General features: G+C 39.2%; 1 protein-coding gene across 2 annotated transcripts in view; it reads left to right on the top strand.

Moving 5' to 3' along the window:
- Positions 1-12,108, top strand: part of LOC117165784 (uncharacterized) — a 124,804-nt gene extending 112,696 nt beyond the window's left edge. For both annotated transcript variants that reach the window (XM_033349160.2, XM_076617292.1), the window contains exon 5: positions 1-12,108. This exon is cut by the window's left edge and continues 2,970 nt beyond it. The gene's annotated coding sequence lies outside the window, so the exon portion shown is untranslated.
- The last annotated feature ends 226 nt before the right edge of the window (positions 12,109-12,334 follow it).

Below are 12,334 nucleotides of genomic sequence, written 5' to 3' on the forward strand. Positions count from 1 at the left end.
GGACATCGCTGAGATTCTCGAAACGGAACAACATCATCCGATCGCGAGCAAACTTCGCGATACATCAGCAAACGTCTGTAAACTTTCGTAAACTTTCTTAATTCCACCGCTATCGAGCTTCTGGCTCTCCTTCGATTCATATGATATATATATATATACCTTATATCGATCCTACTGGCGGAGGCAAAACGATTATTTGAACTTCCGGTTAGTCGCCTCCGGTTTGACGATGTTGGAAGATCGAGGACAAAGGACGTATCGGAAGGGAAACAAAGGCACGACGGTGAAGGGGTTGGAGCAGCGAGCAACCAGCCGGTTCGCGTTCGCGAGATTAATTAGGTGATTACGTTATTAAAGGCCACTGTTACTGTCCTCGACGGCCGTGCCACGACCGTGCTCGTGACCCCGAACACACCTCACGGCGTTCATACGCTTGCGGGCTCTTTGCGATGAGCGTTATACGGGACAAGTTCAATTTTCTAGGATAGTCACTGTTTTCATCGATGTATCATAGATTTCGCACCTTTTTAAATCGCTATATTGTCCGTTTGACGAATAAGTTTACCGAGAAAAGTTGATAAAATCTAGCGATTGAGGAAGCATGGCTAGACTGTTTTGTACGTTTATCTTTAAGAGATCGATCATGTATGAAATTATTTCAATTCTGTTTTTGGATATCTAAATGTAGAAGGCAAATTGATTGTTCGATTTAAAGAAAATTAATGATACATTTAGCTCGCTGAACAGCATAATGAATAAGTAGAAGTACTTACTACAAACCAACCTGAGATATGTAAAGACGCACAGTATAAGGCAAATCCATTATTCCATATTAAACAAGCAAATAATATCTCGAAATCACTGCTCTATTTCTACAAGCCATTTGAAATATCGGAAAGCGTCCAGCATAAGACAAGTTGATTAATCGACCTTCTACTCTTACAAACCATCTGAGATAACTAAAAACGTCCAGTAGAAGATAAGTTGATTACTCAATAAAAACCATATTTAATGGCACTCTGAAATCATCATTCCACTTGTATAAATGATCTGAAATATTTAAAAACGGACAGTGTCAAACCATTTGATCGATAAGACATCTAAAATCGTACAGTATAAAACAAGTCTAGCGAAGGAGTTTCAAAAAATGTCCAATAGCTTAACGCAAGACCGCAAATTACAGACCCAAAAGTCAGCGCTCGAGATTAACCTGATGAATCATAATTTCTTCTTATTCGATCGCTTGTCAGATCGGGTCATGGTCGTTCTCGTCCGTCGAGCAGCGTAGAAAAAGCACGACAGCAACGATGGCGGAGGTGTCGCGAGCCGCGGGCCGGGCACTAGGTGCTAAAAGTATTACAAAGTGTTTAATCTTGTCGTCGTGGGACAAACGTACGGAATACGCGCGGCCAGAGATTGTCGACTAGCTCGTGTGCTGTTTTTTTCTCTTTTTTTTTTTCTTAACAGCATAAAACGATGGAGGATAGATGACGTTTGCGTTGGTCGATCAGCTCGGTCCAACCGAGTCCTCTCTTAGACTAGTTTCGAAACCTTAGCGTGACTTTGTATCGTGTAAGTGTATAAGTAGCATAATTTTTAGGCGTAACTTTCGTCGTTCTTTCGTACGAATTTTTATATAGCCAGTTTTGTATGACCGACGCCAAGCAGCAGCTTCCTGTACCGCGGTCGTTCCGTCTTGGACCGAATATCGTAGTGATCGACCGGCTCTGAAAACGAATCGATGTCTTCGTTCACCTTCATCCGATGCTTTAACACTCGAGTCGCGTGTTACGTCGAGAATCACGCAAGATTTCCCACGAGAGAAAAAGAATTCTTCGATAGATAACGTGTGTCATCGAAGAGTCGTGGATCTCTCTCAGTAACACGTCGCTCAGAAGATCTAGGAAAGATGTAGAAAAAAGGATCGATGACAAGATCGAAGCTAAATTGAAGCTTCGCGTTAGGAACAATTGGAAATTTTGGGATTTGAAGAAATATCGAACGAAAGATGGAAACGGCGAGCGAGTCGGCAGGTTTCCGGCCACGCGAGGGGTGCTAAAAACAAGTTTTTAACCGCGGAACTAACAAGGGTAAAGAGGGGGCGAGAAAGCGCGGGGAACAGAGGCATGAGGGGATAAGGCGGGAGATCAGTACCCTTTAGTAATATCTAAACTTAATTGTAACTATTAACGATACGTACGACTGTGGTAGCTATGCTAGTACCTGCTATTGTTAAAGAGAGAGAGATTGGAGAGAGCAAGAGAGAACGAGCGAGAGAAATCGATTGAAAGAGTGAAGAGGTGGAAGAGAAGTGAGGAATCGCGATTTTCGAGGTTTGGTTCGTTGCGGAAGACGCAAGTCATCTTCGTATTCGGATCTAATTGTAGGTCCGATTACTATGTGGATCGTTGGTTTTCCGCGGAGAGAAACAACTTTGATGGAACGTGAAGATCGATTGATCGACGATTTAGCCTCGAGACGCGGAGAGATAACCGCAGAGAGCTTCTCGCGCCGATTATTTTTCTAATCTTTGTAATCGAACGAATTGGGTTCGCCATGAAACCCGCGAGAATATCCTCGATTCGACCGAAGAAAGGAGATCCCAGAGAGACAAATTCGTCGCGCTTTTAGGTCGTCGATCTTTGCGTCTCGCGGCGTCGCGATCCTTTTTCAACGATCAAAAGAAGGAGAGTGGAGTGGCGAGAAGGATTTAAAAGGGTAGGAAAGGCGTTGAAGCAAGCGTTGCAATAAGTTGCGAATCAAATGCGGATCTCGGCTTGAGACGAGAGGCTCAGCTCAGCGAAGAATCAAACACACGTACACGATGTATACTCTTCTAGTAAAACCAAAAAAAAAAAAAAGGAAAAAGGAACGAATCGGAAGGGAGTGAGAAAGAGAGAGAGAGAGAGAGAGAGAGATACTGAATCGAATCGAAACGGCGGACGAATGGAGAGATGGAACGGTTAATGTGACGCGCGATATTTGAAAGAAAATGAGTAGAGAGGGAGGAGGAAGAGAAGGGCAGAGAAAAGAATGGGATATTGATATAGAGCATACATTGAGATACACAAAAGATAAACATATAGTATTATACGATTACAATACGATTGTAATGAAACACTTTGTAAGCAAGGAAACAAAAAAAAAAATTATGCATAGTTTTCCATAATCTGTAATGGATGTATTCGTTAACAAAAAAAAAAGAAAAAAAATAATGACGACGAGTGGTTAAGGTTAAATACATAAACAAACACATACACACACGCACACAGACACGTAACATACACACGTACACACACAGGACACAGCTGAATAACCGTTCGAAGCAACTCGGGTACACGACACACAAGAAGTAAACGAAAAAGAATAAAAAAAAGTAAACTATTAATTAATAACATGAAGTAACGAGAGAGAGCGAGAGAGCGAGCGCGAGCGAGAGAGACGTAACAAACGGTAAATCTGTCTCTTTAAAGTATCATGTGTCTATAAACTATAGCGATTGATATTGTCTTTTTAACCGTAAATGGAGAAACAAGTAATCGTGGTAACGTAACTAATGTCATAGCGATAACCGAACACTGCAATATTAGATATAATATATATTCATACATTTATAGAGTGGAGAAGCGATGGAAGGTCGGCTAGAGGAGACACAGAAGGAGAGAAAGAAAATAGGAAAATTGTGCGTGGCTCTGACACGCGTAATTTAAAAAAAAAAGGATCACTCAAAAAAAAAAAGAGAAAAATAGAAAAAAGTGGAACAGAAAAAAATTCAAAGCAACTCGAAACGGTATATCATCGATTCGTTCTGGCTTTTCTTTTCTGTCGAAAGCTAAATATAAAAAAGAGAAAAAAGGAAAAAGTAACAAAAGGAGAATAATAACACACACAGCGAGAGAGAACGATGTGAACAGCAGTGGCGCCTAGCACACGCGTGTCAGTGCGGAAGTGAGCAAACGTGGTACGATCTCCAGGCACAGTTGAAAAGAGAAAGCCGTTTCATGCTAAAACAGCGAGAGTAGAGCAAAACGAAAAGCTGAATGGAAGAAAACAATATTAAATATGCGTTTTGTGTATCGGACACACTCGAAGCTACAACATGCAACACACACACACACACGCGCGCACACGCACATACATGTACACCCACGAGCATATACACAGAAACACAGACCCACTCTTACACACACATGCACACAGAGTAACACAAAGAAAGACCCAAAAAAAAAAAACCTATCGATTATTCTACCAAGTAATGAATTAACAAGAGGATGATCATTAGATTTGTAATTAATTACATATATATTTTTCAATACTTTAACTACTTGCTGAATGTAAACTATATACATATAATTATATATTATATATATTATATATATATTATATATACACACACATACCGCGTAGAGCTGTACCTCGATTACAGCGTGGCGAAGAAGACTGGCCCGTCGATTACCGGTTCTGCACGGGGTCGCAACTGACCCGGTAACGAAAACATACCTATACCTATCAAACACGAGAGCTAAACAAGGAAGCAAGACTCAATCGATGTAGAAGAAAATATCGTTTGGACGTTCGTGGAGAGCCGGAAATGGACGGATCAGCCCTCGATTGCGGGACCGGAGGGCGGCGCGCCATGTTGACTCTAAAGCTACGCCCTCCGGGCAGGAAGAGATCTACGAGGAACGAGAGAAAGAAAGAAACCTTTTTGTACCCCACCCAAGTCACACTCTCGGTGTCGAAACGGTAAAGAAAAACCAAAAAAACAAGCAACTATGTTACTCGTGTAAGTGCATCCTAAATGTAACTGTTACGAAATGCCCCTTCTCCGAAGCCCCACCCCAGGCCCCAGTCTTCATCGTTTCGTACGTAGCAAGAGAGGGATGAAACAAGCGGCAGAGAGGCCGGAGAAAATGAAAAAAAAAAAAAGAAACAAGAAGAAAGAAGAGATAATAGTGTGAGAATAATGACCGATGAGAGCGTGAAATGAGAGAAAGATAGAATACACATGTGTATGCGTCGTGTGCGAATAAAAGGATGCGAATCGCGTGAATTTTCGATGAATTTAGTCGCGAACGGTGCATCGACGATCGTTCGAAGCACCGCACAACCAGAGTATGCGAAGAAACGAAAGATCAACGCGGTGAAACGAAATTTCCGGTGGCTGAGGACCGCGCGAGAAAATTTCTCGGTTCTCGGTTCAGGTGCAGATCCCTTGTTTCTCAACCCCTTGCGTAACGCGACGCGTTTTCCTTTTCGTTCTGTTCGCTGGCGGTTTACATATGTGCGCGCCTATGTTCTTTCCACCGTATCGTCGTTTTACCACTTTTTTATGGACGTGTTACACTTGTTATCACTCGTATCGAATGGAAGAACGAGAGACGATTTAATGATACGTGTACGTACGAATATGAATGAAAATGTATGCGTGTGTGAGAGAGAGAAACAGAGAGAAAGAATAAATGGTGCAAGTGGGTGAGCATGAGGATGTCTGCAAGCGAGACAAACAGCGAGACACTGTGCGCCTATATATGTATATCTGTATATAGGTACCTTTTTCAACCGCTACCGCTGTTTCCTTTATACTACTTCTTATCCTTTTTTTATTACTATTATTATTATTATTATTATTAATATTGATTATATATAGAATTATTGTAATCGAGATGTATTTTCTGTTGGCTTTAGATTTTGTTCCTTTATTTTTGTACGAAAACCGTTTTACCTTTACTACGTGTGCATTATGTAAGCTATAAATATGTATATATATACATATATATACAAATATATGTATATATGTATTTATATATATATATTTATATACACGAACACTTTTTTTCTTACCGTTGCATCGATTTAAAGATCCATGTATGGTGGATCTATCGATCGCGCGCACGATGCTGATCGTTGACAAAAGCCGTTTGTTAGAACAATGATATCGTTCAACGATTTCGCGAAACGATCAGCGACGTCCGCAAATATTCTTAGTTTTTAAGGTGACTCTTTTCACGAATCACTTTCTTCTTTTTTCTTTTTGTTCTCTTACTGTTTATTTTAATCTATTTTTTTTCTTTTTGATAGTTTGTTATTGTTGTTTCTTTTTGTCCTTTTTTTTGTATGATATATTTGATTATACCAGCGTGCTTCGCTCCTCCAAATAATATATTACATACTGCTATATATATACATATATATATTTTTGTTAATAATACAGTGGTTTGATATAACTACGGTAATTTATTCTGTTGTAACAGATTTGTTTTCTATATCTCTTTACGAATCCCACAAATGCGTTATTAATATAAAAATACATATATATATACATATATATATGTAGATATATATATGTATACAAATAGAGGACACGTGCATATATATAAAAGTATAAATATATATGTATAGAGCATTATACATACTTATATGAGAAAATATCGATTATATATACATATATATATTATATACATATACATACACTGCTACATTATATTTTGTTTAACGAGGAGATAAACCAAAAGAGCAAAATAAAAAAACGAAAAATCTAAGAAAAAAAAATGGGAACGAGATATAAGAGAGAGAGAGAGAGAGAGAGAAAGAGAAGAGAGAATCAGAGTTTTCGGCGTGTTGCTTGTTCTGAATTAAACATCAGTTTGAAAAGGATGAAATGGAAGAGTGAGAGAGAAAGAATTGACAGAAGCGTTTCTTGAAATTTTTCGAGCGTTTTCCAGCCGTTCTTTCAGAAGGAAGGGAGAAAAAGTTAGTGAATTTCGGAACAAAATACAGGAGGAAAGGAGAGAGGGATGAAAGTACACATTACACATACGAACATACACGTACACACGCGTACACATACGCATAGAAGACACGAACTATCGACAAGTAACACACCGGCTGAAATCTAGGGACGTGAGCGAACGAAGGTAGAAAGAGAAAACCAAAAAATAGACAAGTGTGAGACAAAAATGAAACTCGCGTGTAATATACTTATAATATCATTTTGTAAATTATTTTTTGTATTTTTATATATATATATATACATATATATAAATATCGAAGCATACGACACAAAAAGCGGAACAGTGTTTGTGCGTACGAAGAGAAAGAGAGAAAGGACGAATGGAAGAACAGGTGGAAAGGGAAAGGGAATAAAATTGTGGGGAGAACAATTCTGAGTGATTGCTTGAAATGTTTGGAAAGTAAACGAAATGGGAGAGTGTCATGTAGGAAACACGGTGAAAGCGTGAGAGAGAGAGAGAGAGAGAGAGAGTATGTGTAAAAGAGAGAAAGAATACGAAAAAGCTCGTGACGCATTGATAAAACACTGACGATATTTAAATCGATCGTTGATAAAAAAAAAAGTAGGAAAAATCGTCCTTTCGTTGATCGAGAGGGGCGCCAGAAAAGATGCTGTTCGTTTAAAAAATTAAGAGAAAAAGCGTAAAAGACGCGTGCGTTGATACAATGCGCCTGTATGCAGCCTGTTCGTGAACACAGACACACAGACATACACACAATCTCACAAAATACATATTGTTTATGTTAATTTCGTGACACGACCAATGTCCCGAGAATAATGATAATGGATTTTTGTTCCCTATTATTTGTACCTTTGTATTGTATTCTGCAGCTTGTCAAATGCTTTGTTTATTACTACTATTACTACTACTATTATCTCGTTATTCTTATTACTCTTATATAAAAATGATTATTCTTATTAATATTATTGCTACTCTACTGCTATCAATTTTTTAGATATTGTGCCGCATTCGTCGACCTTGTTTCCGTATAAATGCCACTCTTTTGTCGCACGTCCATCGAAACACCGGCTCGCAGCCACGTGTTTCTTTTCTTTAAAACAAAAGGAAAGAAAGAAACATTTTTAAGAAAATAACAAAGAAACGAGAAAGACGTAGCGCGATCGCTTCCAAAGAGAACTTATGCGACTTATGCGACAGCAGTGGAAACCTCGCAACAACCAGTTTAGTCGTATTTAGTAAAGCCCAGAGAAGCAGCGGCGTGCTGTTCATTTTATTAATTAAGAACATTGTGCGCCAGAGCCGCTTGGCGAACGGAAGCGACATGCGCTTCCGGCCGAGACACGAATTCGTGGAGCACGAACACCGGTCGAGGGTGGTGAACGCTTCGAAAGAAAATCAACAAAGGATCGAGGAGGAGAAACGAGCGGAAAAATGATGAAAACGGATCCAGATGTTTTATAATTTTATAGAAAAAAATACACCGTCGATTCCGGGCAAGCTCGATGTTCATGGAATCCTAGAAAAAAAAAAAACGAGAAATTAGATCGCAGATTCTTTTACGAAAGCTTCGATCGAGCTTCACACGCGTTTAAAAGTCGCTAAAAATTATACATTACATTACAAATAGCGACTTTTCGCAAGCAAACGATCACCCTCCTCGATCAATGTAGATCGATCAACGTGTGTCATTATTTATCGATTCGAGCGATCGAAGGTGCGCTGTTAATTTCGCGATGTTGTTTCGTGTCTCCATCGTTCAGTGGCTTTCCTTGTACTTGGCTGCGGAGATCCGCCGAGAAAAGTTTCAAGAAAATTTCGTTTCACGCGTACAAGAACGAGCGAATGGGTTTAATAAGGCGAAGAGGAAATGGCGGAAAGAATAAGAGAGAACGTTTCCTGATTGTTTGCCTGCATGAGCGTATATGCGAGCGTGCATGCGGTAATGGAGGAAACTTTTCGTTTTTCGCGAGAGAGTGTTCTTTCTTACATATAGTTTCTCGTGCAAATACGGCGGACGAGGGTGGTGCCGATCAATCTCGCTTCCTGGATCGAATCCCCGCCCATGTCGCTCGGACCTCCATTAATCGATTTGAATTGCAGCTCGTGCCGCGACTCTCTCTCTCTCTCTCTCTCTCTCTCTCTCTCGCCAATTTTGGGCAGAGTCCAATCCTCTGGTGAACCTTAGTTTTGGAATAAAATAAAATATCTCTGAACCTTTAGAATCGCTGGATATTGTTTCGTTATAAAAAACCATTGCTGACTTGATTTATGAATCTATTTTTCTCAGTGAAACAGCGACACTACAGATTTTGATGAGAATTTTAGGAAGAGTGAACTTCGTGCAGAAACTTGTAAATTTGATATTAGATCCATAGATACACGTTGCTGAAATTTATTTTAGATTTTCAATAAGATTTCATAATATTCCATATTCCACTATTTCACGATATTCAATGCAAGAATATTCGCTCGAGGACGTTTCAGTTATTGACTCCGATAGAATATTAAAATATTATTAAGTTAAAGTTTGTTACTGTTCTATAAAGTTTAATAGAAAGAGGTTCAGTCGGCAATATTTTAATTATCGATTGGAATGGACGACAGAAACAATTGGTACTCTGCCCAGGAATAAATAGACAATTAACCCGACCGAGAGGGGGCAGTTTCGTGGCAGATCTCTTTATTATAAAAAAAAAAAAAAACGATCAAAGGGAGAAGATCCAGGATGGCGTCGGTGAGGTCAAGGGGAGGGCGCCTGGTATTAGTACACATTAGTTTCTTCGATAGGAGGCGCCCAATTAGTTGTTGGAATTTTGTAGTCTAGGCGATAATTCTCGATATAGTTCAATGTTGTCGAGTTTCTATTAGTTGAGCGAGCGAACGCGCACGATTGTCGTCGGAAACCGGAACGAGCCAGGGGATTTCGACAGTGCTTCCGGTCAGTCACGTGTTCAAAACGATCTATGACAACGACGTGCTTCGAGTCGACGTATCGCTTGATAATCGAGTGTGCGTTTTTTCTCGCGAATTAAGTCGATGTTTGTTCCTAATATTCGTTTGAAAAATCGATGACGATAACGAAAGATGATCGTATTTTGCTGTAACACGCTTTAAGATCGATCTTTAGCTCAATGGTTTTTCGAATAAAAGCATTACGTTCTATGAAGAAAAAAAAACCAAGCCAGTTTTCTATTCTTGAGAGACAAAGACGAGAAAAGATGTAAGATTTTAGTAAAGTATATTTTGAGATAATTAGTTGAAGCATTACGAGCTTTCTAGAACAAAGCAAAACCACGGGAACGTACGCAAATGATCATCGAACGATTGACCGAAGCCAATTCGTTGGTAGTGTCTTCTAGTTTTGATCGACACTTTTGGAGAAGATAATGCGTTCGATGGATTTACGTAAACGTAGCCTCGTCCTCTGTTCTGGGGAAACCGAGGCACGTGTTTTATCATCGTACGTCTTGCAGAACGCGTTTGTTTCTCTAAAACCGAGCTTGAAAATTGCAGGTGTCGATTCTATATGGTAGCAGAAATTTAAAGTTCTTCTTATATTTTTTTAAAAGAAAAAAGAGAAAATAACCAAATTTCGGTGAGGTTTGCTTCTCATCGAATGGAACCGAATTGATGAATTAATTCTCGTCGAATTTAATTTCGTTTTACGATCAATGTAAATAGCAGGGAATGGGTGAAAAGAAGAAGCTAGGAATTTTCAATGGCAAGATCTATACGATTTTAGTATCCGATTCGACGAGAGGATCGTGAAATATACGAGGACGCTTTAAATACCAGTTGGAAGGACTTTATTCGTTGATATTGATTTTGATACAACAACGCAGAATAGATTTGCCGATTTAGACTAGTTTTCCTCGACTTTTATAGAAATTTTATACACACCTCGACACAGTATCAGTATCCTCCAACTACTTAGCGATCCAAGCGACACGAAAGCCTTGCGGACCTTGAAAGTTTAGAGGAAGTTTGGGAAAATTCTTTTGTTATCTCGTTGCGAGTTTCGTCCATCTCCATCAACATGTTCCGAATCGTTGCAAATGAACAGTCCAAAAGCATCTTCCTCGAAAAAGAAGGAGGAGAACAAAGAAGGAGTTCCCTAGCAAAAAAAAAAGAAATAACCAAACAAAACTGACGAAATTTTCGCAACGTTTAAGGTTAAGAAACTATTTTCGTATTTCTATCGAATGGGCAAGGGAGGAATGAAACGAATTCTTGAATTAATAACCGAATAACGAAATTAAATTCAAGAGTTGAATAGAAAATGCTTGTCGGAGAGACAAAGAAAAATGATAGGAAAAAATGAATCGAACCTTGAAGAAACGACCGAGCAGATCCTGTTCTCCGGTCCGATTTCCGGTTTCCTTCGAGACCCAGCGACTCGTCTCCGCGAATCGATGTATGGTTAAGTCGCGACGAATATCCAGTCATTAGGTCCGTTCGAAGTGTCGCGACGAGTCAAGAGGAAATTTCTTGACTGGGACGGACACTTCCGTGCAGCGCCTCCTTCGACACGCGACCATCAATCTTAAACCCGCGAATCAACGGACTTCCGGTTGTCTGCCTTCCCCGTATTTCCTTAACAATAATTGTTTTTTTCTGTTTATCTATTTTCAGTTGGAAAGAGAGATGAGAAAAATGAATTGTTTAAAAAGAGACTGCTAAGCAAAAGAAAAGTGTAAAATGTTTATCGAAACGTTCATTACTGGGCCGCGGTAATGTTACGAGATACGGGACATTTATAACAACTGATCAACTCCACTGTTTGAAAATTCCTTTGTTTTAGTATTACAACACGTGAACTACATTGGTGGACTGTGGATTTTTATGCATTTGTTCATGATTATTCCACTAGATAATTCATTTTTATTCTCATTTGCTCGTATAACTTAAAAATACACGTTGACCTGGCGCATAGCCAAACGTGTTAAGGATCGAAGGTCAGCGAAATTTTGCGCAAAGTGAAGTCCTTGGAGTTGCGGGTTTGACGATTGGAAATGAAAGGGAGGAGACAGAGACGCGTCTCTGTTGCACGGTCGCTAATCCACGACGTGTGAACGTTAGATGAAACCTTTATCTATATATTTGCCACGATATTCAATACGTGAATGAGTATATCTATTAAAATAATATTGATATAAATACATAGAGACAGCGAGAGAGAGAAAGCGTGGAAGAATGAAAGGGAGAGAGCGAGAGAGAGCTCGTAGAGAGAGCGTGTAAGGGAGAGTGTGCGAGCGCGAACGACGAAGAGAGAGAAAGTATGGTAATATCATGAAATTATTATTCTTTGTTACTTCTTTATAATTAAAACAATAAAAAAGCTGCTGAATAAAAAGATGAGCGATGTTTTTTTTATTTTCAGTTAGTAGAAAAATGCTAATTCACTGATAGAATCGGACGAATACGATATTTGGAGTCAGAATGGTTAATTTAAATATAATCCAATTGCTTGGGATGATTGTAGTGGACGATCGAAAATAAATAATTCATTTATGTTCGATTCAAGTAACTTCAAGAGAGTCGAGATAGTGTTTAAATGCAAAACTGAAGCTAATTTCGGG

Source organism: Bombus vancouverensis, chromosome 3 (assembly GCF_051014615.1).
Source record: "Bombus vancouverensis nearcticus chromosome 3, iyBomVanc1_principal, whole genome shotgun sequence".
Taxonomy (NCBI): Eukaryota; Metazoa; Arthropoda; class Insecta; order Hymenoptera; family Apidae; genus Bombus; species Bombus vancouverensis.